This window comes from Harpia harpyja, chromosome 1, assembly GCF_026419915.1.
Source record: "Harpia harpyja isolate bHarHar1 chromosome 1, bHarHar1 primary haplotype, whole genome shotgun sequence".
Taxonomy (NCBI): Eukaryota; Metazoa; Chordata; class Aves; order Accipitriformes; family Accipitridae; genus Harpia; species Harpia harpyja.
Genome location: NC_068940.1, coordinates 43,404,225 through 43,429,796, shown reverse-complemented (window position 1 = coordinate 43,429,796; position 25,572 = coordinate 43,404,225). Strand labels below are relative to the sequence as shown.

At 41.4% G+C, this 25,572-nt stretch overlaps 1 protein-coding gene across 6 annotated transcripts in view; it reads left to right on the top strand.

Annotated features, from left to right (window-relative positions):
• Nucleotides 1-25,572, top strand: part of PTPRT (protein tyrosine phosphatase receptor type T) — a 492,692-nt gene that overhangs the window by 728 nt on the left and 466,392 nt on the right. The window lies entirely within an intron of this gene.

Here is a 25,572-nt window from a genome sequence, read left to right as displayed (position 1 = left end):
GCAACGCCTTTAGTCTGGGATTCGCGACATTTGCGTCCTTTTTGTAGTCAACGGTGTTTCCGAGCCCAAGGCAGGAGTTAGCTGCTGGAGGATGTGCAGCTCGGGAGCAGCCGCTGCCTCTCTCCTCCAGCCAGGCGAAGGGCTTGGGGTTGCTCTCAGAAGTTTAGTGGCGGCTTTTTCTCCCGTTGTATCTCACGGCTCGAGTAACTTTCTCGGGGGGGCTCTGCTACTCGGACGGACTCCTTCCCAGTTGTCACTTTCTCTGTCACTCTGATGTTAAGGAATACTTTGCTCCCTGGTATGTGTACATTAATAGTAGCCAGCTATTTTCCCCCTTCTACAAGTTCCTTTAGGCATAGTTTGAATTACTTGAAGATGACAGGTGCTTATAGAGCTAGTTTTCTTCTCTTGTGCTGTTTTGTAGGCAAACCAAAGATACGTGTGGTCCTGTTTTTTTTCTCTTGGATCTTGTGTTATGACATTTTCTCACTGCAGTTTTTCTTAAAAAATAAACAGTTGTAACTTACTTCTCTCTTGACTTCATGTATCTAGCTTTCTAAGTTTTGGGGGTTTTTAAAATCAATTTTCCCCCCGTCTGTATATTTGAGTAAAAATTCCCAGTGCAATGTTGCTTAGAGTAGGGATAAATCTCAGTGCTTGCAACTTGAAGGCATGAAACCACAAAGCCTATGTTTAGTTTATCTTAAACAGTGGAAGGTTTTTCTTAGTTAAAACTGAGAGCTCGAATGACTTTGTCTCGCTTCTTTAAAACAGGACTAGTGCGTGGTGTAGGAGCTGCTGCAGCCAGAGCACTGTGTATACCTGCCTTCCAGGGATCTCTTCAGGGCAGCATGGCTCAAAAGAAAGTTTGGGGTGAGAGGGGCCGGGCAGGCAGAGGAGCCCCCCGGTCAGCCCGGTGAAGTAGATGTTGTAATCAATCCCACATGGTTTGACGCCACCGTGGTATCTTGTTTACATTGCTAGGCAACTGCACAGATCCGCAGATTTATTAGAAAAGCTGGGAAATCTAACCTAGTTAAATGGCTTCTTCATTGAGTAAGCAGTATGTGGAGCTATTTTTTTTTTTTCTCTCTCCTCCAACTGTGTGTTCGTGTTCTTGATACATGTCATATTAATTGAGATTAGATCCTTGGCTTTTGATGAATCATTTAGCCAGATGCTTGGAAAGAAGAGTGTTCTGTGAAAATGGCAAACTTTTAAGGGGACAGAAAACACTTTGTATTTGAGGGAACTAACGATATAATATGAGCTAAACACATGCAAATTTAGGGATTAGGCAGATGCTTTCATTATTTTCAGAAAGCCATGAAATATTTTGTTTTAATCATCAGTTCAGTGGGAATAGTGACCGTGAGGTTTTGTAATCATTAGTATCACCTTCCGCCTCCTATTTTAGTGCCCTTATTGCCATTCAAAGTAAGAGGAGCTGATTTTAACAATGTTTTTGGAGCTGCTTCTATTATTGAAGTTAAAAGAAAGTTTTCTTCTCTTGGACTTCATATCTGGTGTGAAGTGTAATGGTCTGGACTCTGTTCATACAGCTGATATTTTTATGGTAAAAAGCAAAGTTTTTCAGATGCACTTTATCTCTAAAATTTCGGTGAAGTTGGAGAGACTCCAGTTAATGCCATCGGTGCATTTTCGCATCTTCCATCAGGTGGTGCTGTCTCCATAACTATTAGGATGCAAATACCTCCTGTCTCTGAGATTTTTCAAAGCCTAATGCGTTTATTCAGCAGCCTTTTGTTAAACATCCCGAGAAATCACTGTGCAAGAAGTTGGCTCGTTTTTTTTTTTGTTTTGTTTTTTTTATTCTTATATGGTAGTTGGGCTAAGAAGTAGGAAAGACACAAGTCAAGACAAAATGGTATTCAATTCCTACCCAACTTGCACAGCTGCTGCTGCTTTTTATTATCCACAACATAAAATTAGGAATACTACAAAACGACAGCAGAAGGCTGATGGCTTCTTGCTGGAATACCTTGTTTCATATTGAGGGAGCTGGTTAACACTTGTTTCTTTATGTAATTTCTGTATTGCTCTATTTATAACTCTTGTCCCCAGCAATTGCTTTCAGTTGCCTGCAGTCTCTGTATTTATTTATAACTGGAGGTATGCTTTTGAGGTTCTAAACTTTTTGTTAGCTTTAGGGTCAGCTACTAATTTAATTCCTCTACTTTCCCATAGAAGAGACAGAAGTAACACCAGGTAATTCCAGAATTTGCCAGTTCTTTCAGGATTTCAGAAATTAAGGAACTTTGCTTATGGGGAAGTTTTTTTTCCTTAAAGCACGTGTGCAATTTTTCTCCCACCAAATATGTGGAGTACTCTTGCAGTTGCTGTGCACTTTGCACACAAAACAGACCATAGCATTTTTAGCACAACAGAGCGGAGAATAGAGCTGTGAAAAAGCATTCAGGGGGAAAGTAGGACAGTGGGTTTACATTGGGACTGTTCACCTGAACACCTACTTTGACACTTGTTTTTCTTCTGATGTCAGTGTTTGCTTTAATTTTCTCCCTATACTGCTCCTTGTTCCGCTATGGCAGAGCTCCTGAATGTTTGGACGTGTAGCTGGCTGCTTTCAAAGACCGCTGCCACATCATAAAGTTACAGCAACTGATAGTTCATTACACATGACTTGTCCAAGGAAGATGAAAGGGGAGCAAGGGAGCAAACTGTGAGGAAATTTTAGGGGAAGATTAATTCATTTACTAAGAGTTCATTTACTCACAGGTTTTGCTGTCAGTAAATTGGCAATGAAAAACGGATCTGAGCAAGCTACACTCTGTGGCAATTGTTAACAATGCAGCCATTTAACTCAATAATCACTTTTTACTCCCTCTGGGGAGCTGTTAGCACTACAATTCAACTTTATTTTTCATTCCTGGCTGGCTTGATTTGTTTTCTAATACATAAACAACTAATATTAAAAAGGTGATGTTGTAAAACTGCCTATTTCGACAGTGGCAACAAAAGGTCACTGTGTGTATAAAGGCCTTTGTGAATCTCTGAGAGATAATCCTTCTCTTTTACAAACGCAGAGCCCTGTCTTACCATCCACCCTTCTGAAAGTCCCTCAGCTCTCTTTTCTTGTTTAATTGTACTTTTTTAGTCTGTTATGCTGTATGTGCAGGCCCACGTGTTCTAGTTTTCATTGATATTACGGGAATGATTTGGGATACTTACTGTAGAATATTATGGTATTTTTTTAGATGGCACCATCATCTGTTACCATGGAAACCGGAATAGTGGTAAAGATGTAGGTCTGAGGCTTTGTGAACCTCAAAGGATACGGACAAGGGTTGTATCTTATAGGAACAATTACTTTTGTATAAAAAATCCAGTTAAATGGAGAGAAGAAAGTGAAATGAACTGATCTGTTCAGCATTGCACTGGCAATCCTTCTGAATAACATTCAGCATAGAAGGATCAGGATCTCTCTGATTCTCTCTCTGTATGTGTATGGTTTGTTTTTTTTTTTTTAAGCTCCTTATTTATCATAATAGCTGTTTTATGTCTCTCGTAATTTTCACTGTAATTTTATAAATGAGGTAAACGAATGTGTATTGGCAGGTATTGTTCTTTGCTTGAATGGAAAGTGTTGAATGGAGAGGTGTGCAATGTTAGCACCGGAGCTTAAGTATTTTGGCAGTGAGCAAATTTGAGACTTACTTAACAGGGCCCTAATTAAAAAAAAACAAAACAAAAAACAACAACAAAAAAACAAACAACCAACCAAAAAAACCCCCCAAAACCCAAACAAAACCCCCCCCAAAACACCACACAAAAAAAGCCAGAAAACCCCAGATGTCATCTGAAATCCACATACCAAAATCTGACTGAGGTATATACGGGTTTGCTCACTAATGTGAACAATAAGAGCAATAATACTTATCTGTTTAGCTCTAGAAATACTGAAGCCTAGTTAACATTCATAAAAACTCATATGATGTTTGGGTGACGAGCAGCAGGAGTGCGGGTGTGTATTGCTATATAAAGCATATGTCCTTTAGAGAGAGATTTCTTAATTTTTTATGGAAAGTGCTTCAGTCTGTTTCCTTGGTGTCTTGCAATGCATAGATAAAATATGTAATGGAGCTTCTAAAATGTGCTTGTACGTACATTCATAGATGAGGCTTTCCTTGCAGATATTTTAAACAGCAGCAGCATATAGAGGTCACTTACTGTTATAAACTGACCCAGGTTGTAATCCAGATTTCCCACTGCGATGCAAGAAACCTCCTGTGCCTCCCATTGCCTTGGTAGCCGAGGGTTCCGCTTCCACAAAGAACAGCTTGTGGGTTGATGTTTCTTGGCTCTGTGTTGTCATTCTTGAGAAGAATATGGTATACTTGGCTTTTATGGTATTTCTTGAACGTTTTATGGAGCAGTATTACTTGGCTCATTGAAGCAAGCATATCTGGCCAAGACTCACTTTTTTTTCTGGTACCACTCATGTTTCCTAGTTCTCTAATTTTTCTTCTGATGGTGCTCTCCCTGTTTGTGCTGGCTAGCACTACTTGGATATAATTTAATTTTGATGTTATCTGCTTTTTTGGGGAAATCCTTACCCATCTCTTGACCTATTGCACTGCTGGCCCTGTGTTGCCTTGCTTTTGAATGCCACTTGCCTCCCACCACCCTGTTCTTTCCAGGCAAACCCAGAGGAAAAGAGCAACTCTATGCACCCCAAAGCAGACACGCAAAGAAGGTGAATATTGTTGATGGCATTGGTGAGAACTTGTTACAACCTGGCCCTATCTTTCTGTACACTCATAATTACATAACAAGCAATTGCTTCTAGTGTTCATTATTGCAAGCTCAAAAGATCATATATCTTCATGGTAGAGGAGACAATTACTATGTCTTAATCAGACTATACATCATTTAATCAGACCCACTTGGTTTTTTAATATCTGATAAATACATCCCATCTATCATACCACGGTTCAGAGATGTTGGATACTTTGCAAGCTGGATGGCAGGGCATTGCATGTTCCAGAAGAAAGTCAGCTCAAGAAAATGAGGACGTTTGGAGAAAGAACACTGAAAGTGTTTAATGCCACAGTTAAAGATGATGTCATTCTGGGGAGCACAAACATATCCGCCTGTGAACAAGACCTGGTAAATAGGACAAGAAACGCCAGGAAGAGTGAACCTACTTAGTGCTTGGTCTCCTCTGGCTTTCTTGATTTCTTTTAACTAGTGCTTGTAAATCAATCCAAGGCCAGCTGCTTGATTTCTTCTTTTCCTCCAGCTAGATCCCTCTGGGACTATGGTCTTGGGAATTCAAGCCAACTTGGTGAATTCTGCTGCGGTTTGAAGTGGTGCAGCTCATGTAGTTAAAGAATGATTGAGCTGCTTATGAATTTTGGGAGGATGGGACCTGGCTCTTGTTCCTTGATATTTTTGAGTTCATCTCACAGAAAGGCTGTGGGGTTTGACAGCTGATGATGTTGTGTGGGCACAGATCAGTGCTGCAGCCTGAGCAACCTACAGTTACGCAAACCTCTTTATTCAGCTATGCTGTTTCCTTTGTTCTGAAAATGCTCAAAGTATCCTATATCTCATGTTTTGTTAGCTGAAATGTCTTCAGAGCCGACAGAACAGAGGAAACAGTTTACCACATTTTTTTCACGTACATCCTTGTTGTAATCTCAGCTTCATTCCTGGGTAGTGACTATATTAAATCACTGGGAAGCAGCTCTTGGCTGCTAATTCAGCTGTACGTTGAGCAAAGGAGGGCTGTTTCACTACTTGTCCTCTGCAGTGTTGTAAAGAACAACAATATCGAGTATTACAACTTAATCCAGGGTTGATCCATTTTTATGTTGGGGATCAATCCTTCTGTCTTTGAATTTGAAGAAAATATCATTACCTGCTTGAGCAGAAGTAGGGCTTCGCACTGTACTGGGGATGATATTCTTGAAATGTTGTGCTTTTGACTCCAATACTCCTGAATTTGTCGCTGTTCCTGGAATGACCTTAATCTGTGTGAGTGTGAATCTTCATTCCCTTAGTATCAACTCAAAGGTCAGCCCCTCAGTAACAGAGGTGGGGGTAAAAAAAGGCCTAAATAGACAAATACAGCAATTTTGTGCAGTGTGCTTTCAGTTTCTTTTTTTAGTGAAAAAGCATGGAGTTGAGTGGTATTGGTGGCATGTGGTTTTGTTTAAGAAGGTAATGAAGTTTGGTAAAAGTATTGCTTGGCAGAAAGCATGGCCAAGTGCTGGGTCCTGCACTTTGGTCATAGAAACCCCATGCAGCGCTACAGGCTTGGGGAAGAGTGGCTGGAAAGCTGCCTGGCAGAGAAGGATCTGGGGGTGCTGGTTGACAGCCGGCTGAATATGAGCCAGCAGTGTGCCCAGGTGGCCAAGAAGGCCAATAGCATCCTAGCCTGTATCAGAAACAGTGTGGCCAGCAGGAGCAGGGAGGTGGTTGTTCCCCTGTACTCAGCACTGGTGAGGCCGCACCTCGAGTGCTGTGTTCAGTTTTGGGCCCCTCACTACAGGAAAGACATTGAGCTGCTAGAGCGTGTCCAGAGGAGAGCAACCAAGTTGGTGAGGGGCCTGGAGCACAAGTCTTATGAGGAGCGGCTGAGGGAGCTGGGGTTGTTCAGTCTAGAAAAGAGGAGGCTGAGGGGACACCTTATCGCTCTCTACAACTACCTGAAGGGGGGTTGTAGTGAGGTGGGTGTTTGTCTCTTCTGTCAGGTGGCTGGAGATAGGATAAGAGGAAATGGCCTCAAGTTGAGGCAAGGGAGATTTAGGTTAGATATTAGGAAAAATTTTTTTACTGAGAGGTTTGTCAAACATTGGAATGGGCTGCCCAGGGAAGTGGTTGAGTCACCCTCCCTGGAGATATTCAAAAAGCGAGTGGACAGGGTACTCCAGGGCATGGTTTAGTGGGCATGGTTAATGGTTGGACTCAATGATCTTGAAGGTCTTTTCCAACCAAAATGATTCTATGATTCTATGTATGGTTGTGACCACCTAGTAGAAATAGGGCATGAAGATGAAGTGGGGGAGGAAGAAGGGAATTAAAGCAATATGACTGCTATATAGATGGGTCTGTCTTCCTTTAGAAATACACTTACTGGAATTGCAGCAGTATTTGCTGGATAAGCAGAAGAGCACTGCTGTCAGCAAGATGGGAAGCTGCTGTGCTTGATGGTTCATTTCTCCAGAACAGGGATTTTTCTGTCAATGTGCACCCATTTATGTTCTGGCAGCCCCAGTCTTATTCTACATTTCTAAGTGTGAATTCAGTGCTCTAATAGAAACAGTTGTTGATGAAACTATAAAGTGTAATGCATTTCCACCACAATCAGTTGTTTCTCGATGAAATATTTCACGTTTTGACCCCCCCCCCCCCGATGTGTGTGGCTGGAAGAGGTATATTAAAAAAAAAAACCACAAACACCCCCCCCCCCCCCCCCCCCCCAAAAACCCAAACCACTAAGCCAAGAGGCTGTGTATATGTAACTCCACATTTGACTGCATTGGGCTGGTGTCAAGAATTTTTATTACTTTGTTCTCTTTCTTTGGTGCTTTTCAGTTCTTAGGAACAATATAAACATTCACGGGTGATTTCTAGTGTTTTCCATGCAAGTCCACGTGTTTGCAAGAGGTACAGGTACCTGCATTTCTATTCTAGCAGGGGAACCTGCTTCCTCTAGCCTTTAGCTTGGGTGTGTTTGTAAGCTGGCTAAGCAGAAGAGCTTGTTATCTTCCTTCTCATTCTGGACTTGATAGGCAATTGTTGGTTTGTAACAGTATCAAGTAATCTCTCCTGAGTGAGCATCTTTAATAGAAGTCCCTTTTTTCTTCTTTATTGTTTGTTAAACCTAATATGATTGCTTTATTGTATAGTAACTTTGAAACATCTGAAGAGCCAACTGTGTTAAATGCTTCAGAGGCACAAATGACTCATTTTTGTACCCTGAAGAATGTTTTCATTTTGCAGTTGTACAAGACAGAAACAACAGAAGAAACGGGAGCAATGTCGCAGCCAAGCAGCAAGGGTGGCAGCTGACGAGATGCTGGTGTGTTTGGGTGGGGGGTTAGTTATGGAGAAGGTGATGAGAAGGCAAGTATGATGAGATTACAGCAGTAGGAAGAGGAAGGGAGTGAGTATGAAAAGAAACATGAAAGGTAAGAGGAGCCTGACGGGATAGAAACAGTGAGGAAGCAGACATAAAATAAAGCTCAGGAATTGGCTGCTGTTCCTGATGCTTGCAGACTGGGACGATGGCTGGCACTGCCATCATCTCTGTCATCTCCCTTACTGTAAGTTAACTGTCAGCCAAAGTTATTGCTAGATGGCTTGTTGCTGCAAATTTTGGTTCTTAGGCTGAAACGTGGGCTGTAGTTCCTAGTTTTAATTGTCCTTACTTAATTTCACAGTGATGTTTTCTTAAACTGGTTGAACATATTTCTTCATAAACCAAACTGATATGAATAATTTGAATTTACTAGTAGCCAATTCTAGGTTTGCTTAGAAAAGTGTATGAGATTTATATGTTAAATTTGCCAGTCACTAGTATTTTAAGGGCCTAAAACATGATAGAAGTTTTCCCTATTGTTAATCTAGCTCAGCTGATATTTCGGAGATCTGTTCCTGTGTTCACACTACAGTTGCACACTGTTTATGTCAGTAATGAAAAAGAATAAGCATGCACAAGGAAAAGACTTTGATATATTTGCCCTCTGAAAAACACTGCTATCCATCCCTGTCTGTACCAGAGTAGCTCATCAGGATAGCAGCTATGTCTGGGTACCTCAGTGCATTGCTGGACTTGGTTGGGAGCCTCTGTCAGGCAGCCCAGATGTGACGCACAGTTTTATACAGCAGCTAAACAAAACTAAACATCCAGAAGTTGTTACATCCATCAGTGAGCTAAAGCCTATTGCTCATCTTTGCTCCTTCCCTTCAAAAAAATTCTGTTTGAATGTCAGTGTTGGTTTGAGGCAGACCTTTTTGTTGCCTTGTTGGCTCTGACTAAACAGGATGAATCTTCTGATATATTTGACTTTTAGATTGGTGGCTTCCAGCTCTCGGTGCTCCTGTGGTCTGGCTGTTCATTGCCAGCACGGACTCATTCCTTTTAGGGCAAATGGATCTCTGGGAGGCATCCTGCAGCACTCTGCTTTTGTCCTGCCTGCAGAAGGCAGGTAAAGAGGCAGCGATGGCTGGTTTTCTTGCCAGCGACCCAGACAGTTACTTCATGTTACTCCTGCATACAAACACGTGCATATAGTTATGGCCAGGGATACTGCTGACTGTTTGGATGCTGCCTAGTTGAATTGGACCTGCTATTTAATTTTGGGGGTATGGGGGGTATAAGATTCATTAAATCTAGGACCAGTTGCAAAGTTCCCACAAATGTAATCTGAAAATCAATTTGCAGGAAAACAGCTGTTCTAAAACAAGCAGTTCCCCTGCAGTTCTTGAGATTCAAATATTCCAGCATGAATTGGAAAAAAAAAATCCATATAATCTAGTACAAAATAATAGGTTTCAATAAATCTTGTAGGGAGTCTTATGTGTACTTTTTTAAAGGGATTTCTACTATGAAAACGGTAGTCAAAACACTGCTCCAGCTCCTGACTAAATTATTTTTGTTAGCAATAGGGTCTCCTAGACAAACAGTAAATATATTTTTATGATTAAAAAATGGGAGATGGTGTATGTACTAACAGATAGCAGCACGTGGTAGCAATAATCAGAGAAGTGGAAAGCTTGGAAATAAACACACTGTCTCTGTTGGCACAGGGATAACCCTGGAGACTGCCAAGGCCAGAGCCTGCAAAAATAAGAAAGTATAATTAATTGCCCTTAAATGAACCTACAAAGCAAAAATAACCCTTTTGAAGTAAACTCTCAACTTTGCATCTTTTATTATAAAGCTTTTCCATGTGCCAAAGTTTTTAATGTTCTATAATGTGCTTATTAACACTTCTGTGCATGTTTAGGGTAAAGAATCAGCATACGGAGTATAGCTGTGTTGGACATCTGTTTTACTCTTGCACTTTGATGCTTTTCTAGCAATAATACAAAATTATTTCTCAAAATGGCTGAGAAGTAATGTTTTGTAACAAAGTCTTGGTGGTGTTTGAAGGTCATTCGGCAGTTGTCCCTACTAAATTACCCCCCCCCCCCTTTTTTTTTTTTTGAGGCTTTCTTTTCCTTCCAGTGTTCCTATGCCTGTGTTGATGTGAAGAGGTCTTGTGGCAAGAAAGCAGAAAGTGTTATTTCCCCCCACCCTCCCCAAAAGCTCTGTGCTGATGAGCTTCTATTGCTAACAATGCTAAATGACAGAGTTTCATTGAAAGAAGTACTAAACCTCCTTGTGTCACTTAGTATAATCCCCAGTGGTTACTGGCTTCAGGTTGACTTGCAGATGCTTGGGACCCGGAGCACGCAGGAAGTAACAGAAGCATTATCAAGACAAGATACAAGTTTGGAGCGTTATCCTGCTTGCCAAGTGTAATTCATGTCAACATTTAAAAGAAAGTACAGAATGAGTGGTTGGATTATATAGTGTATATAACAATTTACCCATAACATGCTTTCATATAGTATAGGGGATGGCAGAATGATTGCTCATCGGGATCAGACTTCAGATACAATTTCCATTAAATTTCATGAGAAATTTAGAAGTAGTTCCTTTGTAAGTTTTTCTTAGTGAAGGTAAACTTTAAAGAACTGTGAATTGGAGAAATAATATTGGAGTTAAGAATTGCAGGCAGAAATTTAGCCCCAGTCTTGGGAAGTATTGCAATATAGATCCAGAGTAAATGTATACAAAGTTATTTTGAGTGGATGAGAGAAATCTGGGAGTGATTAATGCTGAGATTTTTGAGAGGACTGACAATTGACAGCATATTTGCATGCAACTGAATATGAATTTGAAAAGAAGTAAGTACACTAAAGGCAGAATATGCCACCTGCTGTGTACATAGTCTAAAAAAGTGTATGTCTGGGATTTTTTTCTGTCTGGAACATTCCCCTCAGCCCTAAACATCATCTTATTCCCCAGAGTGACAAATTAAAGTATTGAGAGTACCTAAAAGTGACAGCAGTTTCTTCACTTTTGAAGGAAGATTTACAATATCTAAATGCATTTAGCTTCTGGACCCGTAACTGAGAATGGAGCTGTGAAAGGGAGAGCACCTCAGAGGAAAGGAAGTGGAAGAAGGGAGAATTATTTAATGTGCACCAAGAGTAATAGAATGAGATTAAAACAAGAGAATAATTTACTTTGAGCATTAGGAAAATCTTATTGCAGATCAATGAGGTTGTGGAATTGTGTCCCAAAGGAAATGGTGGAAACTGTTGCCTGAGTAATTTTAATTTAGACAGGATAAAATAATTGACTATCTTCTGTAGAGGAAAAAAGTACTGCACTCTATGAGAAAACAAATTGAATAATCCACTGTAGGTTTTTTCCTCTAAATTTCTAACTTTCTTATGCTGTTGAAGAGGGAAAAGAGGAGGAGGTACAGCAAGAAAAAAAGAGGATGCTATATTTAGCATATAATAAGTGTAAGTGATGCTAACACATACTAATGCTTCTCAATTGTATTTTTAATTCATCTGATTATCTGTTGCATATCTGTTAAATATCAGTAGCATTATGGTGAAGTCAAGATTGCATGATTGCATCACATCCCCCTCCAAATTCCTCCCACTCCCTCCCCCACTCCCCCCAATCTGTATTCAGACTTGATCTAACCTGGGTGCAAATAGGGAGCGCAGTATTTAAAAAAAACCAAACCAAACAAACCCAAAACAAACAAACAAACCCCCAACAACAACCAAAAAAACCCAAACAACAACCCCCCCAAAGAAAACCAAAACCCACCCCCAAAACCCCTACCAAAACAAAAAACAACTGTAAGTGCCATGTATGATTTGTAGGTGCTAAAAATGTACATAATGTACAAGTCGGAGAGAGAAGGCGTGTTAAGCATGTGATGTCTTATTTCTGTATCAAAGTTCCCAAATGATTCTTGGTAAGTTGTTCTCAGCCAGGCTTTAGTGGGTGAGCACTAGCTGTTATCCCAGTGGGCCTTGTGTTGAGGCCCTGGCTGTAACATCCAAAAGGGGTTTAGAAGTCACCTCTGCAGCAGAAATCATTGCCCATGCATGGGACTGATGCAGGTTCCTGAGGACCCTGAAAATCCCTGGTGCTTCAGATGGGAACATGGAATTAACATGGATATCTTCCCTTCATCTCTCTTCTCTTCCCCCTCATCTGAAACGGGAAGGGTCGAACACAGTGCTGTGAGGTGGGGTGGTGAGTGCATCTGTGAATGTTTGTGAAGGAACAGAAATTCTATAGCTGTAGAGAAATCTGAGAGGAAATTAATAATCCTCTCTGTGGAGATCAGTTTGCATAGCGTGCAGTTAATAATGCATGGGGCCATGGAGCTAACAATAAGAATAAAACAAAATATTGAATAGCTGTTCATTCAGTAAGTACCATCCATCTTTTGCACAGAACAACAAAAGGTCCCACGGCAGAAAAGAGTATGTGATCAGGTAATTTTTTTTTTTAAGTCAAATCTACAAGAGGATTGATACAGGGTTTTGTGGACAACCTTCTGCTATGCCAATTAATACCCTTCAGAAAGCTTGTGGGGTTTTTGGGGGGGGGGGGGGGGTTGTTTGTTTTGTTTTTTTAAACTGAAGTTAACAATATTACTTTTTTCTTAGTCTACCTTTGTGGATAAGGAAGCCCCTCACCAGTAAGAGCTGGACAATAATTTGGGGGCTTCTGTTTTTGACTGCATGAGTGTACTGGTGGGGGCTTTTGTCTGCTGTTTTGCAGTCATGAGCTGGTCTGTGCGTAACTGTGCAATACCCTGCCTCTCCTTTTTTTTGTACAATATCAGCTCAGAATTGATAAAGTAGGCATATGAGCAAAAGTTTGGATACTTGGGCAGAGTGAGCTGTGCAAACAACTCTGTAAGGTGATCATGGAAGGTTGTGAAGAATTGTATGGTGGCTTAGACTTGACCCTGCAAGCAGACAGTTAGAATCATAGAATCATTTAGGTTGGAAAAGACCTTTAACATCAAGTCCAACTGTCAACCATGCCCACTAAACCATACCCTGAAGTGCCTTGTCTCTGCGCTTTTTGAATACCTCCAGGGATGGTGACTCCACCACTTCCCTGGGGAGTCTGTTCCAATGCCTGACAACCCTTTCAGTAAAGAAATTTTTCCAAATATCCAATCTAAACCTCCTCTGGTGCAACTTGAGGCCATTTCCTCTCATCCGATCACTAGTTACTTGATAGAAGAGACCAGTACCCACCTCCCTACAACTTCCTTTCAGGTAGTTGTAGAGAGCGATAAGGTCTCCCCTCAGCCTCCTTTTCTCCAGGCTAAACAGCCCCAGCTCCCTCAGCCGCTCCTCATAAGACTTGTGCTCCAGGCCCCTCACCAGCTTCATTGCCCTTCTCTGGACATGCTCCAGCACCTCAGTGTCTTTGTTGTAGTGAGGGGCCTAAAACTGAACACAGTAATCAAGGTGCGGCCTCGCTGGTGCCGAGTGCAGGGGGATGATCACTGTCCTAGTTCTGCCGGCCACACTATTTCTGATACAGACCAGGGTGCCGTTGGCCTTCTTGGCCACCTGGGCACACTGCTGGCTCATATTCAGCCGGCTGTCAACCAGCACCCCCAGGTCCTTCTCTGCCAGGCAGCTTTCCAGCCACTCTTCCCTAAGCCTGTAGCGGTGCATGGGGTTGTTGTGACCCAAGTGCAGGACCCGGCACTTGGCCTTGTTGAACCTCGTACAATTGGCCTTGGCCTATCGATCTTCAGCCTGTCCAGATCTCTCTGTAGAGCCTTCCTATCCTTGAGCAGATCAACCCTCCCTCCCAACTTGGTGTCATTGGCAAACTTACTGAGGCTGCACTTGCTCCTCTTGTCCAGATCATTAATAAAGATATTAAACAGAACTGGCCCCAATACTGAGCCCTGGGGAACACCACTCGTGACCCGCTGCCAACTGGATTTCACCCCATTCACCATTACCCTCTGGGCTTGTCCATCCAGCCAGTTTTCCACCCAGCAAAGAGTACAGTTATCCAAGCCATGAGACACCAGCTTCTCAAGGAGTATGCCATGAGAGACAGTGTCAAAGGCCTTGCTGAAGTCTAGGAAAATAACATCCACAGCCTTTCCCTCATCCACTAGGTGGGTCACCTGGTCATAGAAGGAGATCAGGTTGGTCAAGCAGGACCTGCCTTTCATGAACCCATGCTGGCTGGGCCTGATCCCTTGGTTGTCCTGCACATGCCATGTCAGCGCACTCAAGATAAACCGCTCCGTAATCTTCCCTGGTACCAAGGTCAGGCTGACAGGCCTGTAGTTCCCCAGATCCTCCCTCTGACCCTTCTTGTAAATGGGTTTCACAGTGGCAAGTTGGACTATAATTAATTGGGATTTGAGGTTTTATGATTGTTTATAAATGCGGTTACTACACGATGCTTTGTAGTGCACTCATACTTCTTGTTTGAATCAAAATCGCATTATGTACGCAATAAGGTCATCCTGTGCTTTGTTCACTTTAACTGAAATAGTAGAAAGCTGGGTGGGGAAACCAGTGCTGTTGCAATTAAATTGAATAATTGATTATTTGAAGCCCATTAAAGAAAAAAGGAGGTAAGAAAATAGACTGTGTTGTTTATCAGGCAACTTGAGGGAATTCATGCCTTCTGAAAATTAACTTCAATTCTTTTGTTATTGTTTTCAGTATTTACATTATTGTAGCATTAAAGAGAACAAATATTGAGTTTCTTCAAAACTGTCTTCTTTTTCTTTATACCCTCAGGCTTCCAATTCATTTTCCTTACTCTGCTCTTTCCTTTTTCAAGCCATATAGAGTGCCCATTCGTTCCTCCTGTGTCCAGTGTGTTTCCTGTAATGTGTGTCGGTGTTAGGTGATGTTCTAGGAATTTATTGTGGTGCAACAGCAGGTGTGTGTGCCTGTGTGCTCACAACATACGCCTAATGAATATGCAGATCAGTTCCTGTTCTGAGGCCGTAAAGGTGAATGGATTTATTCAGAAATCCTCTCTAAATTCTCCTCTTCACTGCAACAACTCTCTGCTAAGAAGAGTAAAAATGTAAGAAAAATTCAGTGATTAAAAATGTTTTAGCAGAGCTTTTTCTAAGAGGATTTTTCTTAGAGTCTTCTGTCTTAAAAGTTAAATGTCATATATGCTCGATAGAGGGAAGACAGCACTGTGGTGGCTTTATGCCATGCTGTTGGTGCAAGGAGGGGAGCCCCAGTGAAAAGGATCTTCTAGTGTCCTTGGGCTGCTGTCAGCGCATGGGTTTTGTTTTCCCAAGGCTGGTACTTAAGCTCATCCCAACCAGCCGTGGGTGCATCACAGGCCTGCCAGCTGCTGCTGCCTGCTAAAGCACTTTATGCTGAGAATGCACACCAAGGATCTTGAAATCTCTAAAAAATCAGAAATAGTGTGGCCGGCAGAACTAGGACAGTGATCGTCCCCCTGCACTCGGCACCGGTGAGGCCGCACCTCGAGTGCTGTGTTCAGTTTTGGGCCCCTCACTACAAGAAAGACACTGAGGTGCTGGAGCGTGTCCAGAGAAGGGCGATGAAGCTGGTGAGGGGCCTGGAGCACAAGTCTTATGAGGAGTGGCTGAGGGAGCTGGGGCTGTTTAGCCTGGAGAAAAGGAGGCTGAGGGGAGACCTTATCGCTCTCTACAACTACCTGAAAGGAGGTTGTAGGGAGGTGTCGGTACTGGTCTCTTCTATCAAGTAACTAGTGATAGGATGAGAGGAAATGGCCTCAAGTTGCACCAGAGGAGGTTTAGATTGGATATTTGGAAAAATTTCTTTACTGAAAGGGTTGTCAGGCATTGGAACAGACTCCCCAGGGAAGTGGTGGAGTCACCATCCCTGGAGGTATTTAAAAGACCTGTAGATGTGGCACTTAAGGACATGGTTTAGTGGTGAACTTAGCACTGTTAGGTTAATGGTTGGACTTGATGATGTTAAAGGTCTTTTCCAACCCAAAAGATTCCATGATTCTATGTTGTGGAAGAAGCTTGTGACAGGTCACAAAAATTTGGGAGAAGCATGGTGGGATTAATAAATTTGCTTTTTACTGTTGTGGATTTAGATTCCACTGGTATCTAATTCACGCAGGAAGGAAATGCTGTTACTTTTCAGGATATCTGTGTCAGAATGCTGACTTAATTGTTCAGAAAGAGATGGCACTTAAAATTGTTTGTTGTTTTTTTTTTTTTTAACGGGAACTCAGGATAAAAGAGAAGCCTGGAAACTTAAATGGCAGTTTCTTGATAGTACATGTCCATAGGCCACAGTAATGAAACAGCACAAGGTAATGGGAGTGGGAATCACATATTCAAGCTGATATTTATGTAGGACTTAACCTTGACTTTCTGCTCCCTTCCTTCTACTTTAATGTTTCAAACCGAAAGTAAATACAGATGAAGAATTATTTGTTGTATTGAATACTGTTCCCCAGGATACCTCTCTTCAGATAATAACTTTGATTCCAAAGATATTAAGGAGGAGGAAAATGTTTACATTGTCATTTTATAGCACAGCAAATCAAGTACAAGAACATTATCTGTAATATATGTATAATTACACAAGGGAAATGATTTAAAGGAAATGTATTCTAAGATGAACATGAATCAAGGTCTTCCCCTGCCCCAGTCCTTTATGATACTTCACTGTTAATTAATTCTTGTAGAAGTAAGTATATTGCAGCCCTCTGCACTCTCTCTGCTCCTGGTTTTCCAGGAGAATTGAAGAGCTCTGACTTGCCATGCTTGCATTTTGTAATCTCGCAGGTGAAAATGAAACCTTACCCTTTTTAGCTAACTTTAGTGTTCCTTGATGACAAAGCAGCCTATTGAATGTTGTACTGAAATCATGCAAATTGTGTGAGAAGCATGCTCCCTTCATAATACTTTCTATACTCTCAGGAATTTCTGCATTGTGAGACAGGCAGGGAATAGATGAATATTTTGTAACGTGCTTAGATCAGGGATTTGGAGGCTCAGGTCTTCTGTTCCAAGCTCTGTCCCCATCTTGTTTTATAACCCTGGGCAAGTTAATTTTTCAATGTCTCAATTAAGTCTATTGTAAATGGCATATATGTTTCTTTTCTATCTCACAGGAGTCTGGGGAAGCTTAATTAGCACTTGTGAAATACTTCAAGATCTCCTGATGAAAAGCAGTATGAGTGCTGTGTGTTCTCAGGCTGGCTCCCCTCACTCCCAGTGTTACCAAATGATACCTTCTCTAGAAGGTTTGGTAAGATCTTGACTGTCATCCATAAACATGCATTGAGTAGAGCTACTTATTTTTTACCTTCCAGGAAGAGATACTAGTCCTCTACTAACCAGTTGAAATGAGAACTGGTGGTCCCACCATGCTCTGGTTAAAAACAAACAAACAAAACCCCCAAACCCAACCCAAAACTTAAAAAAACCTGTCAGAACTTCTATACTGAGGCTTGTGTCTTCCAGAATTTGTTTTAGGGTGTGGCAGTTTTGTATCTCAAATTCTTCTGCCCTTGTTGCCTTTTGTAGCCAAAGGGTAGAGGTCAGGGTTAGAAATGAAACTGCGCTCTCATTGTAGAGATGTGTGTGCAAGATAAATCATGGTTTCACTTGGGGTTGTTGGGAGAAGGTGGTTGTAACTATCTTTGAGGAGCTCCTTTAGGTTAGGGACTGTGCGTGACCTTTTTAACAGAAGAAGTTAAAGAGATTTACTGGAGGATATGGATGTCTTGCTCCCCCAGAATGAGTTTTGTGCTTCCTCAGGCAAAAGCAAACTCTTGTAAGTGAGCCCCTGACCCAAGTGCATGCTCATCTGTATGCTCATATTCCTTTTCTCCTTGCAGCTAGTCAGGCTTGTGTTATAAACAGCCTTGCCTATCAGATTAGCCCCTGAATGAGCAGTGGAGCACAGTCATGTTGCTTTAGCAAGGTAGATGCCTGGGGATGTCTCCATCATAAATGGATTCTGCAACTTGCCTTTTTGGTAGGCGCTCTGTGGCAGGTGATGGATGCATCTGAGGCAGGGCAGACATTGATTTTTCATACAGCTGACAAGTATTCTTTTTAAGAAAGACGGTGTGATAGTAAATACACAAATGCTGGGAAGTGAAAGAGGTTTGTTTTCTCATTTGAGAGGTTGTTAAGAATTGATTTTGAGGTGAGACCATCTTTTTCATTTGTGACTGATTTACGTCTATGTTGTAGTAGAGAAAAAGTTTAATGCATTTGTTTTGGGCATCCAGGGCACTTGTAATGGACCCAGGCCATTCTCTTCGATTTTGTCATACAATGACAAGTTTGAGTGGCGAAGCACAATGCAATTCAGATATGCTGTTGGTTTTTCCTCCTGAGTAAACAAAGCATTTAATCTGACTTTTGAACCTCTCTCCCCAACCCCCACTCCCAAATCAGCAAGAAGTAGTTCCTCTTATCCTTATCACGTGTTTTATTTGAACAGTGAAGTTGCTTCCAGTTTAAAATGGCCTAAAATGGTACCTTGCACCTTCTTGATTTGTAGCATAGCTGTCTACATGTACTTGAGCAACAGTTACATTAAATGGCATTGCTGTTGGAATTGAATTGCAGAATGGTTCAGGTGAGATGGGACCTGGAGCTGGTCTAGTCCAATCCCTTGCTCAATGCAGGATCATCACCTCCAGCAGGTTGCTTAGAGATGAGCCCAGATGAGTTTTGAATATATCTAAAGGTGGGGACCCACAGCCTCTCTGGGCAACCTGTTCCAGTGTTTGACCACCTTCACAGTAGAAAAGCCTTTTATTTTCATGTTTAAATGGAATTTCTTGTATTTCAATTCATGCACTTTTCCTCCTGTCCTTTCACTGGATGCCACTGAGAGGAGTCTGGCTCAATCTTCTTTACTCCTTCCCATCAGGCATGTATAGACACTGATAAGATCCCCATGAGCCTTCCCGAGGTTGAGCTATCCCAGCTTTCCCAGCCTCTCCTTGTATGTCAGATGCTCCAATCTCTTAATTATCTTCATGGCCCTTTGCTGGATTTGCACCAGTACAGCCATGTCTGTCTTGTAACGTTTGTGTCTGTGCATGTGCATGCACACACACATTTTAACTCTTTCTGCACAGATCAGTGCAACCCTAATGTACTGTTTGGATTTACACATTTTGTCTGTATTTTTACACACATATGTATTTTAGGATTTTATTTGGTGATACTGATACATAGGGCAGGATTTCCCAGGTGGTTCTTGTTTGATTAAATTTCAATGTGTCCTTCATCAAATATTTGGCTTTGCGAATAAATTGGTATGTTATGTTAGCTCATCCTGATTGACTGCCTCCGTGCTGTCCACTAGGTACAGAAAGGTAATAATCAGTGTTTCAGTAGCTGTTATATTTTCATTTAAAGGAAAACATACTAATTCTTTTTTGAGACAATATACAAGAAGGGACAGAGATTTGTTGGTGAAATACTGACTTATCTGCAATGTTTTCTGTTAGAAGCTGAGACTTTTTTTTAAAAGAACTTGTACAATTTATTTGGTTCTTTTAGAGACCTGAAAAGGCTTCTAGTACTTGGACCTCCTTAAAGCCTGGAGGTATCCCTACTGTCCAGGTGGCTTGGCTTTGTAGAACTAAACTTAAAGTGTGTTCGAATTCTGTAAATTGAAAAAGCAAAGTCAATTTATTCTCTGTTATGGTATATTGAATGAGTTGGGGCTGTTCGTGGTTTAAACTTACTCACTAAACCCTTTATTGGGAGTGGTGCTATAAAGGGTAGTGTTGCCTATTTGATACCTCCAAAATCCTTTTTCTGCCAGCACTCTATTTTAAACTTATTTTTGCGTTTGTTCACATCTTAAAATAGCATAGCAGTCTTTGTAGGAAAAAGGGGAGGGCTTTTTCATTGATGGTTTTAAAATTGACTAGAGAAATCTCTCTGTGGAAGTAGATTCCTGCTCTGTATCGTGGTTACAGGCTGTCTGCCCAAATCCATCCTGGCTTAATCTGGCCTATGGTTGTTCACTCTTGTATGTTCAAGCATGGCTCCATCAGTCCTTCTAGTTCCCGTTACAGGATTGATAGTACTGCTTCTCTGCCTGCTCAGACCAATCTTATTAAATTTAATGATTTGCAAAATATGACTGACTACCTGCTTGCAGTAGTCTGTAAACTGCAAGCACTACAAGTAGTCTTGGAAACACGTTTAATAGTATTTTAAATGCATGCATTAAACAGGGTAAGAGAAAGCTCCTCAAGGCAGGCCGGGCCTCTGCTCTAAGCTCCTGCTGCTTTAGTGAGGAAAGGCATAGGCATTTATATAGGCTTGTACATGTAACACAAGATCAATAGTGTGACTACTTTAGTACCCTTTTTCCCTGAGTTTGAATAAACTCCTGGTTTAGGATTATTCTTCTCTGGATCAGCTGATTGCCGAGGTCGTGCAGGCCCCTCTCTGGCTGTAGAGAGGCTTTGGTTAGTATCTGAGTGCTCATGAGGTAACAGCCACCACCAGAGCAGAGCTGGCCTCAGTAGTGTCTTTAACAGATGTGAGTCTTCTCAGATGATGGATGTTCTCCAGTAGTAATATCCCATCTCCCACTCAAAACTGTAGAACTCCATCCACATCATTAGCCCCAGCCCCAGGGACTTCATACCACTGTGGGCAGAGAAAGGAACAAATCCCCTGTATTAGGATAAGATATGATCCTGGCTAGCGTAAGGATCTATAAATGTGTCTACACCTTGCTCCTTCCTTTTGGCTCATCACACGCCTATCTTGGGGAGCAGGTAACTTGGGCTATTGGTGCAGGCAGCAGACCTCGTGCCTGAAACTTAGTTTGCTTTTATAGCCCTGATCTTTTGCAGACTCGCACAACTGAGCCTACTTGTGCTTTGAGCTGATTGTAAGGCAGCTTGGGCAGGCTGCTCTGTATGACCTTAAGCACAAGGGAACTGGCTGTGTTGCAAAATGCTGAGCTCAGCAGTCTGTTAATGTACCTGTAGTGCTTCAAATTTGACTTGAGGATGAAGCAAACTCTCTTCAGTTTGGGCCATAGGCTAAGTGAGTTTCCTTCTATGTAAGAAAACCTGCAAATGTCTGCGTAATGTTATCCTTGCATTAAATTACCAGTAATATTGGCCATTAGTCTTGTTTAGGAGTGATAAAAGGGAAGGAGAGTAGCAAAGAAGTACAACTTCTAAAGTGAAAGGGAACTTGAGAAGCTCAGGAGGAGGAAGGAGTGAGCAAAGCAAGCCATGAGAGAAAAACAGGTTGTGCTGAGCTCAACCACTATGCAAGTGGATGTAAAAAAGGGGTCTGTGCCTGTTTCAGAGCATCCCAGGCCATACTTTGCTCTCTATGCCTTCCTAAAAGACCTATTGCCAGCTGGAGGAAGGTGAGGATTTCTTAGGGATTAAGAAACCATGGGAGGACCTGGGCTGCTGTTAGTCTGCTTTGGTGATTTACTGTTCCATAGATGATTTCAGAGTTCCCCCTGCAAAGACTTATGCTGCAAGAAGCACTTTTTCCAGACTTGAAAGAAAATTCCTTTCCTCAAAGGCAGGTAGGAGGGGGAAACAAAGGTAGTGCTGAGTAAGTCTCTTTTCTAAATGTGGTGTTGTAAGCTGCCCTTGTTTTGTACCTTCTGTTTTGAGTACTGTTTGGGTGGGAGGTCCATGTCAGTCATGCTGATAAATGGCCTGAGTCTGAATTACTTTGTAAAGCCCCTTCAGGGAGCCCTTAGGGCTGATGGGTGGTAAGAGGAAGGAGGTAGAAGGAAAACTGGGGGCTTGTAAATATGACAGGAGTAGGGTACAAATGGGAGGAAAACACAACATGGGGGACGTTTCGGGGTAGCTAAGAATCGGTAACTTTTATTCCTGCCTCTTCTGGGTATTCTGAGTTATTTGGAGCAAGCCTAGTGCCCTTGGCCTATACTCCTGGGGCAAGTGCTGGAGTGCTGACCATACCGATGACCCGTTGCTGGGCTTGCTTTCCCCGTCCTCTGGTCCATCCCTTGCCTGACGCTGTAGCCTCCATCCTAGTTCAGATGGATCCTTGTCAAGATGGCACATCTGCTGGCAGGAGTGCTCTGACCTGCTCTGTCAGATGGATGCTGTATCTCGCTCGTGGTCCCCAGACCTTGGAGGGTCCTGGGGGTGTAAAAGCCAAAGGTCTGCCTGGGGAACCAGCCGTGCAGCTGTGTGTTAAATGCAACCAATGTTTCTGCCTGGCGAGATGCTGAAATCTCATTACGAGAGTGCTCTTGAAAACTGAATGCTGAAAAGGAGCTGTGATGCCAGGTAATTATAAAAGGCTGTAATTTCTCTTCTCATAAGTTGGTGTTTCAGGATTCTACTTGCAAAACCCCTTAAGATACTTTTTTCCATCTTTTTAATGAGGAATCCAGAGGTGCACTGCCCTGTTTAATGTCCCAATTATAATTTCCCACCACTGAATTTTTAACTAAATATATTTCAAAACTGACTGTTGAATAAGTGCATCCTTCCTTGTTTCTTGCCTGCTTTGAAGAATCTTAACAGCTGACCGGGAGCTCTTGGACAGAACCGTATTCCCTTAGACATGTGGTTATGGTGACAATAAGGTTGATAAACTAGAAACTTTTTGGAGTGGGTGGGAAGACAGGAGAAAACCGTGACAGTTTTCATGGTATTCTTGGAGCATTGCTTAATTTTTCTGTTGGAAATTTTCAAGTTTTATATTACAGGACGTTGAAATTAAATTTGTTTTTCTGATGAGAAAAATCTTGATCAATAATAAATATTTGTTGAGAAGCTTTCTTTAGCAGAGAATGTGGAAACACTTTTTGCTTCAATTCAGAACAAAACATTACTTTGCACTGAACAATTAAAATCTATTGATTTTTAACTTGGAGGTATTAAAGTAAGGAAGTTAATGTCAGCTTCTAAATTGCTTTCTCCTGTTGCTGTTTTGTCATACAGATAAAGCCTTGCATATATAGCCGACTATTTTTTTTTTTTTCCCCCCAGCACCTTCCTCCAAATCTTTTAAAATGTCTGTGCTTAGCTGCAGATATGCACAGACTGTTGCTTGTCAGAATTACTAATGGGTGTCTGTTTGCATATGCAGAAATATTTCTGAATTTGATAGTAAGAGAAGTGCTTTTGTGAAGCCTCTACTGGCTTGGGAATCTGGTGAACTTTGAAAGTTTTGTCATGTTTTTCTGCTCCATATGCATCCCATCCCTGCCATGTGTATTTTCTACTGTGGTGAAAAATATAAAGTTGTAAACTTTATCCCAAATCAGAGATTGAGTCAAATGATGTTCTTGGGGTTTCTCTTTAAATTAAAGGATATTAATCTGCACAAAAACTCTCCACACAAGCTAGCAATCCCTGCTGAGCAAAGCAAGCTGTGAATAACCCCCCTGTTCCTACAAAGCCATGTGGCCTTCTGCAAATATTTTTTTTACCACCTCAAAATAAGAAACTATGTGAACAAGTTTTCAAGTTTGGGGTTGATTCCCCCCTGCCCCCCCCCCCCTTTTTTAGGGTTTAAAACTTAAAATAATGTAGCTGCTTCTAATTCAAACAGTCTGCACTCTTGTATTTTGACTCTTAAACAGTGTAGGGTTTTTCTGTATCTTTATTTTGCAACTACAAAGGTTCAAGGGTGTGTGTATATACATTTGTGCACATAGCCCAGTGCAGAAGCGGGGACAGAGGCTTCTGGGGAGGTCTTGAAGAGAGTTCTTTTATTGCTAGCAAAGCTGGAAAATTGATTAGCAATCCCATAAGTAAATGCTGTGACTTTGTTTTGAATTTCTTTGCTATTAATTATTTAAGGTAAATTACAGTGTTAAAAAAGAGTCTGTGGAAAGACTAATTTACACATATGGGCCAAAGTGTCTTTTTTAGGTATGGTAATTTCCAGTAAAGCAAGAAGGATGCTTAATAAAAGGCTTTGGGGGAGGAGTTGGGAGATTAATTTTTAGATTGAAAAAAAAAAAAATCTGTTTCTGATCTGTCTTGCTCTCGTTGTTGCTGCTCGCAGATCCAAAATTCGGATGCTTACATTTTATATGATATCAGTCATATAGGAGGGGAGACATGACGCGTTCTTTGAATTTATTTCAAGGTTTGCGTATTAACAACTGAGCAGCTGTGCTCAAGGGTCTGCTTCAGAGCCCATCAAAATATGTGGAAAAGCTCCTGTTGACTTCTTGGAACTGACCCACAACCATTCCCTACTTGCAGCTTTTTTGAAACAGATGAGTCCCAGCAATTTTTAAGCCATCTTTCTTCCTGTGATCTTCTCTTGAAAGCATATCTCCGTTTGCAGACCTTAGACAGGATTATTACCACCAGTTCAGCTGATAGACCAAGCACTTCTAGGAGGTGATGGTGCTTAGCTCAAGTTCCAATAGGGACAGAGACCTTATGCCACTTTGATTGTGAATCCTTGCACTCTGTCAATATTTGGTGGTTCTACTTCTCATCTGTTGGAATATTGCCCTTCTCAGAAAAACAAACATTTGCTCTTCCCTCATTTCAATAGTGGGCTGTGGGAGAAAGGTGGTGATTACTGCTTCATACCAAGTGCCTAAAATGCATCTAACTGCTACCGTTTCTTTTTTAAATGCCAACTTGTTTTTCTGCTTGGATTGCTGAAAATAATGTGTGTGTGTGTAACTGCTCTGCAACATATGCTGATGGAGGCCCTGACTAACTGTGAGTTTTTGGGAGTATCTTGGCCCAGTATTAAAAGGATTAATCATATATGTGAAGTTATGCATATAGTTTCACTTTTGCTGAACATAAAGCTTATCTGGCACCTATGGTATTATATTTGGGCTGGTGTCCAAAAATGAAAAATGGTCAACAACAATTGCCAGCTACTCTGGCAAGGAACCAATTATCCCATTCTGTTTCCATCCCTCTATGCACATGTCAATAAATAATCACTCAGCCATGATCCTAATCAGCTCTCTCTGATTAAACGTGTGTCCTGAAAGCTTCTGAACTGTAAGTGGTGGCAAACATCAAAATGCCTTTATTTATTTCTATTTCTTTCGATCTGTTAAAATACCTATTAAGGCCTTAAGTTGTTTGAGCACACTTAAAGTACACTATGGAAAATCAGTTACACATTGCAGGGACTGATCCATATTGACACAGAAATACCCATGCACTGTATGAACAATGTAATAGCTCTAGGAAAGTGTCTCGGTACTGAATAATGGGATATTATGCTGCAAGTAACTGGATTTCTGTCTGTTTTGGAGCTGTTTGAAAGTTGTACAAAGTGACTTTGTAGTTGTTCTTGTTTGCAAGAAGATTTATAATAAGCTGTTCTACATGCAAATTATGCATCTTCAAGACTTTAAGATAAATCTAAGATTAAAAGAATTACTTTATAAACAGTAGATACAGTTAGTAGTAGGTGTTGATAGAGATGAGGGATTTTAAAGACTGTAGGGTGGTTTTAGTGGTAGTTGTGAAGGCAG